The sequence below is a fragment of the Saccopteryx bilineata genome, chromosome 4, assembly GCF_036850765.1.
Source record: "Saccopteryx bilineata isolate mSacBil1 chromosome 4, mSacBil1_pri_phased_curated, whole genome shotgun sequence".
Lineage (NCBI taxonomy): Eukaryota > Metazoa > Chordata > Mammalia > Chiroptera > Emballonuridae > Saccopteryx > Saccopteryx bilineata.
The window spans coordinates 53,296,407-53,310,708 of NC_089493.1; the positions used below are offsets into that span (position 1 = coordinate 53,296,407).

At 48.7% G+C, this 14,302-nt stretch overlaps 1 protein-coding gene across 4 annotated transcripts in view; it reads left to right on the plus strand.

Moving 5' to 3' along the window:
* The first annotated feature begins 13,154 nt into the window (after positions 1 to 13,154).
* Positions 13,155 to 14,302, plus strand: part of MEGF11 (multiple EGF like domains 11) — a 390,737-nt gene continuing 389,589 nt past the window's right edge. For all 4 annotated transcript variants that reach the window (XM_066273304.1, XM_066273301.1, XM_066273303.1 and 1 more), the window contains exon 1: positions 13,155 to 13,235. The gene's annotated coding sequence lies outside the window, so the exon portion shown is untranslated. The remainder of the gene's footprint in view (positions 13,236 to 14,302) is intronic.

Genomic DNA, 14,302 nt, shown 5'->3' on the forward strand with positions numbered 1-14,302 from the left:
CTGTTTTTCCCTGATTTCAAGAATAAGGTGTTCAAATGTAGAAAGGTTGGAATGGGTAGGGGAAAAACATCCCAACTCCCTCACAGAGCCCACTACTACTTACATTTGACACGCCTTTTTCATTTTTGGGGTTTTTATTTTTGCTGTTTATTTTTCTTTACACAGTTAAGATTATATATATAATCTATCCTGTGCAATCATAATTTCAATCTTTATATAATGCTCTGTTAATTATTATGAACCCTTTTCTTTATTTTTTTGTTTTTGTTTTTGAAAGAGAGCGAAAGAAAGGGAGAGTACAGTCTGGGACAGACAGACAAGAATGGAGAGAGATGAGAAGCATCAACTTGTAGTTGTGGCACTTCAGTTGTTTGATTGCTTTCCTAACCGTGCCTTGACCCAGGGGGCTTCAGCCAAGCCGGCGACGTTGGGCTTAAGCCAGTGACCATGGGGTCGTGTCTATGATCCCACGCTCAAGCTGGTGACCCTGCTCTTAAGCTGGCAAGTCCATGTTCAAGCCGACAACCTCAGGATTTCGAACCTTTGTCCTCAGCATCGTGGGTCAATGCTCTATCCAATGTGTCACCACCTGGTCAGGCTTAAATGGCATTGTAATAATCATCTTTATACATGCATGTTTGGGGGAATTTATGATTATTTCTTTAAGATTTGTCTCCAGAAGTCCCATTACTGAGTTAAAAGAGTGGACATTGGCCCTGGCCGGTTTGCTCAAGTGGTAGATTGTCGGCCTGGTGTGTGGAAGTCTTGGGTTCAATTCCAGTCAGTGCACACAGGAGAAGCATCCATCTGCTTCCCACCCTTCTCCCTCTCCTTTCTCTCTGTCTCTCTCTTCCCCTCCTGCAGCCAAGGCTCCATTGGAACAAAGTTGGTCCAGGCACTGAGGACAGCTCCAAAGCCTCCACCTCAGGCATTAGAATGGCTCTGGCCACAACAGAGCAACGCCCCAGATGGGCAGAGCATTGCCCCCTGGTGGGCATGCTGGGTGAATCCTGGTCGGATGCATGTGGGAGCCTGTCTGATTGCCTCCCGGCTTCTAACTTGGGGAAAGGGGAGAAGAAAGAAGGAGTGTGGATATTTTAAGACTTTTAATATGCTAAGGCTAAAAATGGAATTTTATGTAAATCCCTCATTCATCAGTTGTTGATTATACAGCTGAAACTACTACAGCCTAGAGGTTAAAATGATGGGCTTTGCAGTCAGATCTATCTGCATTCAAGTTCCAGGTCAGTCTAGCTGGGAGACTCAACCATTTGGAACCTCCATTGTCATATCTGTAAAATGGGCATCATGATACAGCTCAGTGTTGTAGTGAAGATAAAATGTGACAATGCCTATTAGGTGCTTAGCAAAGCGCCATTCCCACCCCCACCCCCACTGCCCAGTTAGCACTCCATAAAAGGCAGATAATATTAGTCTTTTGGGTTTTTTTTTGACAATTTTGGTATACACACACACATATATGACAAAATATTATAACATTTATCCTTATAATGTATATAATATATACACAAAGGCATTGCATAATTTAAAAACTTTAAAGCATTAATATTCTCCATTCTCTCCAGAATAAAATTAATATTTTAATATTAATATTGATCGGAGCCTTTCCAACCTTTTTCTTTCCCTTTCCCTTGCAGTTATATTGCTGCAGCCGCCTATGACAGGTATCCTTCATGAGGGAGCCATGTGTTTTCTATCACTGCTCATGTCACTTCTTTCTAGCCTGTCCTTTCCCTCTTTCTATTGTTTTTCAAACTCTACTATGGATTTAGGTTTGGCTCAGGCATCACCATTTCTGTGAAGCCTTTCCTAGTACCTCCCCAAACAAAGTGAGTGTTTGTCTTCTGCAGTCCCATACCACCTGTGTATGCAGGATTGCAGCATCTCTCAGTCGCATATGTCACAGCAGATAGGTGCGTTTCAATCTCTCTCTAAACTGGAGGCTCGGTAAAGGTCAAGATCATGTCTTACCAATGTTACATAAATGGTGTGTATGATCAAAGAAATCTATAAATGGAATTTAAAGGAAAAATGAATTTCAACTGAATGAGAGCTGAATGGACTTTTTTATTTATCATGGGATTTAAAATATAAACACATTATATGCAATTGTGAAGTGTTTTCTAAGCCTTGAAATACTTAATGCTATTTGCAAAGCATTTCTAGCCAAATTATTGAGATTTAAAAGTGTGTAAGGAATTTTGGAGGACCCTGGATAAAAATATGTTGAAATATCTCATGGGAGATGACAGTACATGTCCATTATACAGGTGGGATCACTGAAGTCCAGCAAAGAGAGTCCACAGAGTTATTGGGATCCTGAATTTTCTGCCTAACTTAAATAATATGATGGTTAAAGCTGAAGTTTAAAACAGTCTTCAAATGGACTCTATAAAACATTTAACTAGTCTGGTGAAATATTTAGATGATGTTTAATTGACAAGCACTATTGTTATCATTATTTTTGTCTGTTTAGCTCAGTATTGGATATCTAGTACCTAGAACAGTGTCTGGCATGTCATAGGCACTCAATCAGTATTTGCCAAATGACCAAATGAATCGGCAATCACATTTGGTATGATCCAATCTGCATCCACTTGGAGTTGTTTACTTCAACTTGATAAATCTTTATAGAGTGCTTTCTACGTTCCAGATATTTTTTGCCAGGGAGCTGAAGGTATGAAGATGAATAGCGCATGGCTCCTGTCTTCAAGGTATCAGAGTTCTGTGTGGGAAGCCAACACATAACAGATAAAGGCAGCATGCTGTGGCTAGTGATCAGAGAGGCTGATGCACAGGGTGCCAAGAAACCCTGAGGAAGGGTGTTCCGTCCAGCCCAGGGGCTTCAAGGAAGACTTCCTAGGGAGAATATACCTAAGCTGGCTTGCTGGGTGAGGAAGAGTTAGGTTGAAGAAAGCTGGAAGAGCATTCCAAACACAGTAGACATCACTAGCAAGGACAAAGGTATGACATCTCATTCACTAACTCATCCAAGAAACATTCACAAACGGTCTCCTATGTACCGTAGGTGCTGTGTATATTGAGGCAAACAACGCATACTCCCTTTCCTCCTGGAGCTTGTGTCTGATGGCCACATGGCCCATAGCCTTTCAACATTGCTGGAGAACCAAGTGCAGAGCAGGTAGTGGCAGAGGAGGCTGGAGAGAATGGTGGCAGTTTGTTCTATGTGTGAAAGTTGAGTTGATACTCTCTATTTCCACAGAGGACTAAGGCACATATAAAAGCTAAGGATTTACCAAATCAAGTTACCCCTGGGCAGGAGCCGAGCCCCTCTTACCCCCACCCCTGCTTTCCCCAGTCTCTTGGCTCCTGCAGGGAGAATGCTAGCAGTGCTGGAGAAGAGACTGCCCCTGACTCTGTGTGCTCCTGGAAATCCTCTTGGGTTGATTCAGTAACTTGGGTTGTGACTCAAGGCAGTGAGTGGAGAGAGCCTGGCACATTGTAAGAACTTCACAAATGTTTGTTGGATGAAAACATGAAGGTAATGATTTGATCTCTAAAATGAAGGAGTGACTAATCCCTTAAGAGATTTGATTTTAGTCCATGAATGAGTGGCATCATGAGCTTCCTATAAAGGAAGATGGCTCTTATACCAACACCTCGCTCAACTCAAGTCAAAGGATAAAAAGACAAAAGTAAAACCATGTGTCTTTATTTCCAAGTCCAAACATCCATCCATCCATCTGTTTATCCATCCATCCATCCATCCACATTAGGTCAGGCACTGTGCAAGACACTGGAGATACTGAAATGACTTTATAGGATTCACCATCCAATGGGGCAGAGAGATCTGTAAAACATCACACAGCAGTGAGAAAAGTGCTAATGGAGGTAGGTAAACAGGGAGGGTGAGGGGGCCAAGGAAGACCTTGTCAATGTGCAGTTTTAAAGGATGAGACTGGAGTTTGCCAAGCTTGAAAGAGGATGGGAAGGGCATTCAGGCTCTGAAAACAGAAATAAAATCAGGGTGCCGGAACACTATGTCATACTCAAGGCATGCACGTAAATTCATGTGGCTATAAGGTAGGATATTGAGGTTGATCGATTATTGAAGATGGAAAGAGGGAGAAATTTTAGTTTTTATTTCTTTAACTTTCCCATTGGTGAAAGAAGGAGAGAGAGAGAAGAGAGAAGCATCAATTCATTGTTCCACTTAGTTGTGTACTTGTTTGTTGTTTCTCATATGTGCCCTGACTGGAGATTGAACTCGTGACCTCAGCATGACAGGATGATGCTCCATCCACTGAGCAACTCAGACAGGGCAAGAGGAGGTAGGTTTTTTTTTTAAATTAAAAAAAATTTCTTTTACAGAGACAGAGAGAGAGAGAGTCAGATAGATAGGGACAGACAGACAGGAAAGAACAGAGATGAGAAGCATCACTCATCAGTTTTTCGTTGCAACATCTTAGTTGTTGTTCATTGATTACTTTCTCATATGTGCCTTGACTGTGGGCCTTCAGCAGACAGAGTAACCCCTTGCTCAAGCCAGCGACCTTGGGCCCAAGCTGGTGAGCTTTGCTCAAACCACATGAGCCCATGCTCAAGCTGGCGACCTCGGGGGTCTCGAACCTGGGTCCTGAGCATCTCAGTCCAACGCTCTACCCACTGCGCCACCGCCTGGTCAGGCAGAGGAGGTAGTTTTGGAAATATACTTTTGCCAATTTTCTTTTCTTTTTCTTTTTTTTTTTTCATTTTTCCGAAGCTGGAAACGGGGAGGCAGTCAGACAGACTCCCGCATGCGCCTGACCAGGATCCACCCGGCATGCCCACCAGGGGGCGATGCTTTGCTCATCTGGGGCATCGCTCTGTTGCGTCCAGAGCCATTCTAGCGCCTGAGGCAGAGATCACAAAGCCATCCCCAGTGCCCGGGCCATCTTTGCTCCAATGGAGCCTTGCTGCGGGAGGGGAAGAGAGAAGCAGAGAGGAAGGAGAGGGGGAGGGGTGGAGAAGCAGATGGGTGCTTCTCCTGTGTGCCCTGGCTGGGAATCGAACCCGGGACTCCTGCACGCCAGGCCGACGCTCTACCGCTGAGCCAACTGGCCAGGGCATTTTGCCAATTTTCTGTTGCAAATAAAATAAAACTAGTATCCAAGAAGTCTGACTACACTGACTATTCAGAAGGCTCACTCTCCATCTAATGGTGTCATTTAGCAGCATCAGTTACATTTGCTTTAGACCTCAAATCAAAGCAAATCAAAATCTTGCAAAGGTGTGTCTGTGAGACAAGTTGTTTGACGGAGAATGCATTAGCTCTCTTTTGTGAGTAAGCAGTTTATATCCCGCTGGGATGCAGCCTGCTGTGGCCTAGAGTCTATTTCCAATGATTTAACTTCGGCCCCTAACAAATCACATTTTAAAATTACTTATTACCTAGAGATTAATATGCAATTACTTGTTAATATAACTATAACTTATGTGAAGTCTACACATGTGGATATGCTAATTTCATTTATTAATTTCTGGAATCTCAAATCCTCCAAGGACGTTCACGAATCTCCATGATGTCTCTGAAAGCTGTGTTTGCATCTGATTCTCTGATTCTTGTAAAAAAGATTCAGAAACTCATGTTGCTTGTCATCAGTCCACAAAACAGAGTTTCTTCTCTTGGACAAATTGTTTTTTATTTTTTATTTTTTTTTTGTATTTTTCTGAAGCTGGAAACTGGGAGGCAGTCAGACAGACTCCCGCATGCGCCCGACCGATATCCACCCGGCACGCCCACCAGGGGGCGATGCTCTGCCCCTCTGGGGCGTAGCTCTGTCGCGACCAGAGCCACTCTAGCGCCTGGGGCAGAGGCCAAGGAGCCATCCCCAGTGCCCGGGCCATCTTTTGCTCTAATGGAGCCTTGGCTGCGGGAGGGGAAGAGAGAGACAGAGAGGAAGGAGAGGGGGAGGGATGGAGAAGCAGATGGGTGCCTCTCCTGTGTGCCCTGGCTGGGAATCGAACCCGGGACTTCCGCACACCAGGCCGACGCTCTACCACTGAGCCAACTGGCCAGGGCCGACAAATTGGTTTTAAATAAAGTATACAACATAAACTGCTTCCAGATAATCTTCTGCCTGTGGGTGGACGAAGGGCTTAAACAAGATGCATTTTATAGTGTCATATTTGGTCACTTTTCCTGGTAAACATGGAGGAGAGAGAACAAGAAACCCAATTCCAGTTTGCCTGGATGTAAGGAAATTCAGTGTCTAAACGCCCCATTTCTTGGGACTGTGAAGTAATCTGTTATAATAGTGGAGCATTATAAAAAATGACAGAGTAATAATGCCAATGGTGATAACCTATAATTTAAATAAATCAGTGAAAATGTAGAATGGAGAGATCTCCAACACGAGCTTCTGAGAAGGAGTCACAAACTCAATTCTCAAGTCAAAGCAATTGGCACTTCTGACACTTACATGTAAATAGATCTCCATCAATCTCATTAAATATTCAATCCATATTCAAAGTTATTAAATATTGAACACCAGTTAATAAGTACAACCAAGTTAATCAAGACTTCGATTGGTGGTTGTGGGTTCAAAAAAAGCTTTGAAGAGTCATTTCACTTGAGTTTTATTCTGATCCTCCCCTTCCATTTTTAGGTGAGCGCAGGAACTGTATTACATGCTTGTGTAGGCATTGGGTGTTCTGTCGGTGTGTATATAGTTACATTGGGTTGTTATCCCTTAGTCATTTGTATAGTGGGCAGGATGGTAGTATGTGGTATGATGCCATGTCGGCATGTACTCTGTCAGTGTGTGTTATGTGAGATGTAACACTGGTGCATTACCTTAGATCCTGGCTATTCAATGGTTTCTTCTCTATACTTCATCAATGACTAGGACTCAGAAATCCCACAATTCCCTATAATTTTTTTTGGGGGGGGAGGGGGGAGAGTATCCAAAGGTGTTTTTCTTTCAGGGCAAGTGTAGATGGCACTGAGAATGAGTGCCTTCTTAAGTTTTGGCCCTGGGCCCTTTGCTTACTTTACCCCAGTCTAGCCCTGCAATGCAAGACACTATAGCGGTAAGGAAAGAGCTCTGAACAAACTTGAGTTCAAATTTGGGTTCTGTCATGTGGCCTTGGTTAATTCTCTTAGGCCCTCAGTTTCTCCCTCTGTGAAGGGGGGATAATAATGCCTGTTGTGTAGAATTGTAGGGAGGTTTTTTTTTTTTTTTTGCACTTCTCTGAAGCTGGAAACGGGGAGAGACAGCCAGACAGACTCCCGCATGCGCCCGACCCGGATCCACCCGGCACGCCCACCAGGGGCGATGCTCCGCTGCGACTAGAGCCACCCCAGAGCCTGGGGCAGAGGCCAAGGAGCCATCCCCAGCACCGGGCCATCCCCACTCCAATGGAGCCCCGGCTGCGGGAGGGGAAGAGAGAGACAGAGAGGAAGGAGGAGGGCGGGGTGGAGAAGCAAATGGGCACTTCTCCTATGTGCCCTGGCCAGGAATTGAACCCGGGCTCCCCCGCACGCCAGGCCGACGCTCCACCGCTGAGCCAACCGGCCAGGGCCTGTAGGGAGGTTTAAATGAAACCATGTATATACCTTATTAATAGATTGTAGATATTTATTCCTGTAACAAGGCAAGGCCCTACACTAGGCTTTGTAATACACATGAAGGTAAATAAAACCCCATACCGGCCCTGGCCAGTTGGCTCAGTGGTGGAGCATTGGCCTGGCGTGCAGAGGTCCTGGGTTCGGTCCGGGTTCGATTCCCAGCCGGGGCACACGGGAGAGGCGCCCATCTGCTTCTCCAACCCTCACCCTCTCCTTCCTCTCTGTCTCTCTCTTCCCCTCCCGCAGCCGAGGCTCCATTGGGGCAGGGATGGCTGGGGCGCTGGGGATGGCTCCTTGGCCTCTGCCCCAGGCGCTGGAGTGGCTCTGGTCGCGACAGAGCGACACCCCGGAGGGGCAGAGCATCGCCCCCTGGTGGGCAGAGCGTCGCCCCCTGGTGGGCGTGCCCGGTGGATCCCGGTCGAGCACATGCGGGAGTCTGTCTGACTGTCTCTCCCCATTTCCAGCTTCAGAAAAATTAAAAAAAAAAAAACAAACAAACACAAAAAACAACCCCATACCTTAGAGTTTGGTGGTAAGACAAACATTTTCTCAAGCACTCTCATATGTCAGATATTACTTGAGGAGTTTAAAAGATCCTAAAAGTTCCAAACTCTTTCCACCACTCAACAGATTTGAGTCATCCCTGGGGTGTGCTGCATGTTTGTTGCTGGGCTGGAGCCAGAGCTCTGCAGGAAGAGCGAGGAGGAAAGGTGATTCCCAGAAAAGAAAGGGGGGTGAGGGAAGGAAAACAATGGGACTTTCCTGTACACCTGAATGAAGGAAGAAAGATATGGAGAATCATGGTCTGAGCCCTGGACAGTCTGTCCAGTGTCTTAGCCTGCTAGTAATTCTTTTCTAAGAAGAAAGAGGTCCTCTCACCTACGTCACCAGAGTGTGTAGAGAGAGTAGAAATGGAACTGGGTTTCAGATGTCATTTCATTGGAGAAGAGACATTTAGGATCCCTGTAGGAAGAAGGATCAGAGAGGCTGAGAGCAGAGGAGAGAGAGGAGGAGGGTGGGAGCAAAGGCTATAAAATGAATTCTGCTTGGTCTTTGCTTACTTTTTTGTTGTTTTGTTTTGTTTTTTTCTGAAGTGAGAAGTGGAGAGGCAGAGAGGCGGAGAGACAGAATCCCGCATGCGCCCGACCAAGATCCACCCAGCATGCCCACTAGGGGGCGATGCTCTGCCCATCTGGGGCATTGCTCTTGTTGCAACCAGAGCCATTCTAGCGCCTGAGGCAGAGGTCATGGAGCCATTCTCAGCGCTCAGGCCAGCTTTCCACCAATGGAGCCCTGGCTGTGGTAGGGGAAGAGAGACAGAGAGAAAGGGGGGAGGAAGGGTGGAGAAGCAGATGGGCGCTTCTCCTGTGTGCCTTAGCCGGGAATTGGACCCATGACTTTCACATGTCAGGCCGACACTACCACTGAGCCAACCAGCCAGGGCCTTTGCTTACCTTTTTTAACTTTTTTCTTTCTTTCTTTTTTTTTCCTTTTCTCTGTATTTTTCCGAAGCTGGAAACGGGGAGAGACAGCCAGACAGACTCCCACATGCGCCCGACCGGGATCCACCCGGCACGCCCACCAGGGGCGACGCTCTGCCCACCAGGGGGCGATGCTCTGCCCTTCCGGGGCGTCGCTCTGCTGCGACCAGAGCCACTCTAGCGCCTGGGGCAGAGGCCAAGGAGCCATCCCCAGCACCCGGGCCATCTTTGCTCCAATGGAGCCTCAGCTGCGGGAGGGGAAGAGAGAGACAGAGAGGAAGGAGGGGTGGGGGTGGAGAAGCAAATGGGCGCTTCTCCTATGTGCCCTGGCCGGGAATCGAACCCGGGTCCCCCGCACTCCAGGCCGACGCTCTACCGCTGAGCCAACCGGCCAGGGCCTAACTTTTTTCTTTTTTAAGTGAGAGGAGGGTAGATAGTGAGACAGACTCCTTCATGTACCCCAACCAGGATCCATTTGGAAACTCCAACTGGGATGGATGCTGGAATCAACAGAGCTGTTTTTAACACCTGAGGCTGCTGTGTTATCCTCAACTGAACAATCCTCAGTACCCAGGCCATGCTTGAACCAATTGAGCCACAGGCTGCAGGAGGGGAAGAGGGAGAGAAAAGGGAGAGGACGGGGGCAGAGAAACAGATGGTCGCTTCTCTTGTGTACCCTGACCCAGAATTGAATCTGGGACATCCAAACGCCAGGTCAACACTCTATTCACTGAGCAACCGGCCAGGATCACTGCTTACTTTGTGAGTGACCATGAACTAGGCAATTCTCTCCAAGCCCAAGTTTCCTCCTCTATAATGGGAGATAATAGCAGTGCTCATCTCATTCTCATTCCCACTTTGCAGATGAAAACACAGAGGCATGGTCACATAGTTAAGTGATAGAGTCGGGGTTCAAACTCAGGCATCTGCTTCCAGGGCTCCTGCTCTCAATTACCTCACTCAACTCCTCTGTTTTACTGTCTTCTTGCCCTAGTTAGAGTGTAAGTTTATTTTATTTATTTTATTTTTATAGAGACAGAGAGAAAGTCAGAGAGAGGGATAGATAGGAACAGACAGGAATGTAGAGAGATGAGAAGCATCAATCATTAGTTTTTGGTTGTGACACCTTAGTTGTTCATTGATTGCTTTCTCATATGTGCCTTGATTGGGGGCCTACAGCAGACCGAGTGACCCCTTGCTCAAGCCAGCGACCTTGTGCTCAAGCTGGTGAGCCTTGCTCAAATCAGATGAGCCCGCGCTCAAGCTGGCAACCTTGGGGTCTCAAACCTGGGTTCTGTGCATTCCAGTCCAACGCTCTATCCACTGTGCCACTGCTTGGTCAGGCAGAGTGTAAGTTTTTTTTTTTTTAATTTATTTATTAAACTTAATGCAGTGACAAGAGTGTAAGTTTTTTGAGAGCAAGGCTTGTAGCTCAGAATAGCAGACTTTTGTCTCAGATTATCCCTTTAGATGAGTGGTGGGTTTTAGATGTTGTCAAAACTTCCAAAATAAACTTGTTGTTGGTTTGAATATATAGATAGCAATAGGATGTGCACAGCAGTGCCTTTCATAAGTAGGTTCTTGGGGGCTGGGCAATGAATGATGGATCATAGTCTCAAATGTAACCCCGAGCTGACCCTCAGAGACATTTGCTAAAAGTATTCCTGGCTCTGTTGGGACATGAGGCCTTGGAGGCCTGCCAGATGGGTAGAGAAGGTGCAGCTTTATAGATCCATGCGGCTTTTTAGCGTATGGAAGAAGACCAGGCAATCCCACCTAGTGTGGAGGGGACCAGTACCCCTGAGCGTCACAATTCCTGCCTGGCACTGTGGGATTGTGTGAGAGAAAGATGGGAGAGTGGGCAGCTTCCCACTCTTGTTGAGATAGGGTGGCATAATTTTCCAGGAAGACCTTCCCACTTCCCCAAACCGGTTAGAACTAAGGTTTGCGAGTTATAAACAGATAGCTACCACACAGAGGTGGGTGTGAGGATGAGGGTGAGGGGTGTGTGTGGGAGCTGTAGCTCATAATCTAAAAGGGAATGTGAAGATGAAGAGAAGATATGCAAGTACCTACCTTATGTGAAATTAATTGCCAATAGTTATCCAATGCCACTGTGTGTAGTATTTGGTCTATTCTTCCCAGGGCTCACAGTACTGTTATCATTCCCATTTCACTGCTAGGGAAACTGAGATGAAGTGTCATAGTAACAGGCAGAGCAGGAACACACACCTAGAGAGTTAGAACCCATTCTCTTAGCCTTTGGCATCTCTGATCCCCACACATTGCAGCGCCTCTGAGCTGGACAAACCCTTAGAGAACATCTATTTCAGCCTTTTCAGCGTGAGGTGGGGAAACCAAAGGCCAGAGAATTACAGTGATGGACCAGGGTCATACAGCTGTTTAGTGACAGCCCTAAGATTTGACCGCAGCGCCAGGATTAGGGTGAAGAAGGAAGGCCCTAGGATGCAGCATTCACGGAGGTACCCTCTCTCAGATGCCAAACCTGTGCTTGCACAGCCCTGAGAATGGCTGCTGCCTTACATTTTGTGCCCTGAGTACCTCACTTGCTCCACGCTAGTCCCAGCCCTGACCAGATGCCTGGTTTTGTGGTGTGAACATTGTGGCCCAGGCATGGGTTTATTTATTTGATTTGATGTCCCAAGAGAGGAAACTGATGAGATATTTGTGCGTAGTTTTGTCTATACCGCAAGGTAGGTTTCAAGGGAGGAACCAAATGGAGGGTCTGTTTCTGGTTGCTACCATGGAAGGGACAGTAATGAACCGGGACAAAATCTGGCCCCAGCAAGTAGGCACAAAACTAGGAGAATCACGATCCTGTTTTGACAAAGCAGGGTGGCAGAATGGGGTCCGTAAAAACTGGGCCCTCCATCTCTCCTCTGGATTCCACTAGGCTGAAGGAGGGAAGGTCCCGGAAAAGCTTCTAGGGGTGGGGCTTCCCTGTCAGAATGAAGTCCATTATCGACAGTTGAAGCAGGAAGGCTAGGTGCTCAGATATCTGTACAGACAACTCATAATTTCCCAAAGTCTCAGATTATGTGTGCTTTATTCTAAAAAAATTAATAAAAAACGATCCCTGCGATGTGTACAGCACCTTTCCCAAGTCTGGGCCTTTCTGCTCTTTTGTGGTTCAAGGAGAGGAGGAGATGAGCCTGCTCAGAGGAGGAGCCCCATCCCGTCCGGCTGTGGGGAGCGGTGGTGGACTAGGCCCTGCCTCTGCAGTTGACCTCCACAAGGTAAGTCCCCTGCTCTCTTCTCTCTGGGCCTCAGCTTCCTCATCTTCCCCCGTAGTTCAGCCTGGCATGCCTAAGGGCTTGACATTTTGAGTTCTTTGCTTTCTTGTACTTTTCCCGTTTAGATGTTTCCCAAACCCTTGTCTGGGGTCCCAGTCTCCAGCCCTGGCACATCCCTCTCTGTCCTCAGCCTGGGACCAGCATGGCTGGGGGCTCCCCTGGCCTTCCTGGCTCTCCACGATATCCCCCCCTTCTGGAGCAGCTAGAAGGAGGCTGTGTGCAGTCAATTCTGACTCCAGGTGGAGGGAGAGGGGGTGTGGGGACGAGAAAGGAGAGTAGAGGCCTGAAAAGGTTAAAAGGAGGAGAAAACAGCAAAGAGAAATAGAGGATAGAGAGAGAAAAGAAGGATTGGAGAGGAACAAGCAAAAGAAGGAAAGTGGGGGAAGGTAGGTGAGAAGATATGCTTGAAAAGGTTGAATCAAAGAAAAAGGAACCCAAAGGAAGCCGGACAGAGAGAGGGAGGAGGAGAGAGAGAGAGAGAGAGACTAAAAAATAGGAAAAACAACGAGCGAGAGAGCTAGGTCTGAAAGGACCGAGGAGGGAGTAAGGGAGGATAAAAAGGAGGGGGAAGAACGGAGGGAGGGAGCAGCGAGCAGGGAGGAGGATGGCTGGTGGGGAAGGAGAGAGGGAGGGACCGAGGGACGAAGGGGGTGGGGGCTGGCTCGGCAGCAGCCGTGCAGATTCAGGCGCCCGCCAGCTCGCTCACTCGCTCGCGGTCCCCGCTGCCCGCTGCCCGGCCCTGGGCTGCTCGCAGCTCCGGTTCTGGCCCGGCGCTCTGGCGTGGCTCGGGCTCCGGAGGATAGGACAGAGCGACTGGCCCGCCGAACCCTCGGCGGGCCGCGGAAGCAGGTAGGTGGCTGGGCGGGCACTGCGAGGACCAGGAGCTTCGGACTGCCGGGGATATAGGGGAACAGGGGTCGGGGACGGGGCTTTGCAGCCTCGCGACTAACTTTCCACCGGCTCTGTGGATCCCTGCTGCCCTGCCCTGGTCCGGGCTGCGGAATCCGAGTTTGGCGCGGGGAAGGGATGAATGCCGGGGTTTGGAGAACGCCTGTGGGTCCGGGAAGGATGTAAGGGGGTGGCCGGGGAGTAGGCACGCGCCGGCCCTCCGGCCGCAGTCCGGACGCAACGCCCGCGGCAGGGGAAGACCCGAGCTCAGCAGCGCGGCGCGCTAGTCCCAGCGAGGGCGCCCGCCCGCCCTTCGCAGTCCGGGGACTCCCACCCGCGAGCCGCCCGGGGCGCGCCCTCTGCGCGCAATGCAACCGGCGCCCTCCCTGCCTGGTCCGAGCTCAGAACCTGCAGGGCGCGACTCGGTCCCTGCCCCAGTCAGCGGTGCGCCTTGCAGACGCCACGCCTCAGCCGGTTCCTGCGCGCTTTTGGTTTTCTGAGGCGATAAACGAAACATATACACCCTTCATTTCTTTCTCCTCCCGTCGCTTCGACTCTCTACGGGGAAGTCTGGGATGCCAGTCATTTGCGTTGGCAACCCCTACGTCTCTCCTGCCCTCTGCGGCGACCGCTGCTCTCGAAGTTAAGAGAAGCGAGTCACTCCCAGTGCGCGCCTGGAGCGCGGTCCGGAAGTTCCCAACTTCTCGCCCAGCCACGGGCGTTAGTGTTGGAGGTGGGGAAGCGCGTGGTGGTTGTAGCCCCTCGGAGCCGCAGAGCGCAGCCGCCTTCCTCCTGGATTTGGTTTATTTTCTTAATTGGTTAGGAAAAAAAAATACGGCTTAAAAATATGCAAAATCGTTCCTTGCGGGTATCATCAAGGTTCCGTCAGTGGGACAGAGCCTCCACCCGTCGGGAACCTGGGAGCGCGCAGCCCCGGCTTAACCATTCTCGGAGTTCCTGAGCCCTGGCTGCTTTCTCCCGGACCTGGATTCCAGGCTCCATCCGACGGTAGTCGCTTCTCGGATCTG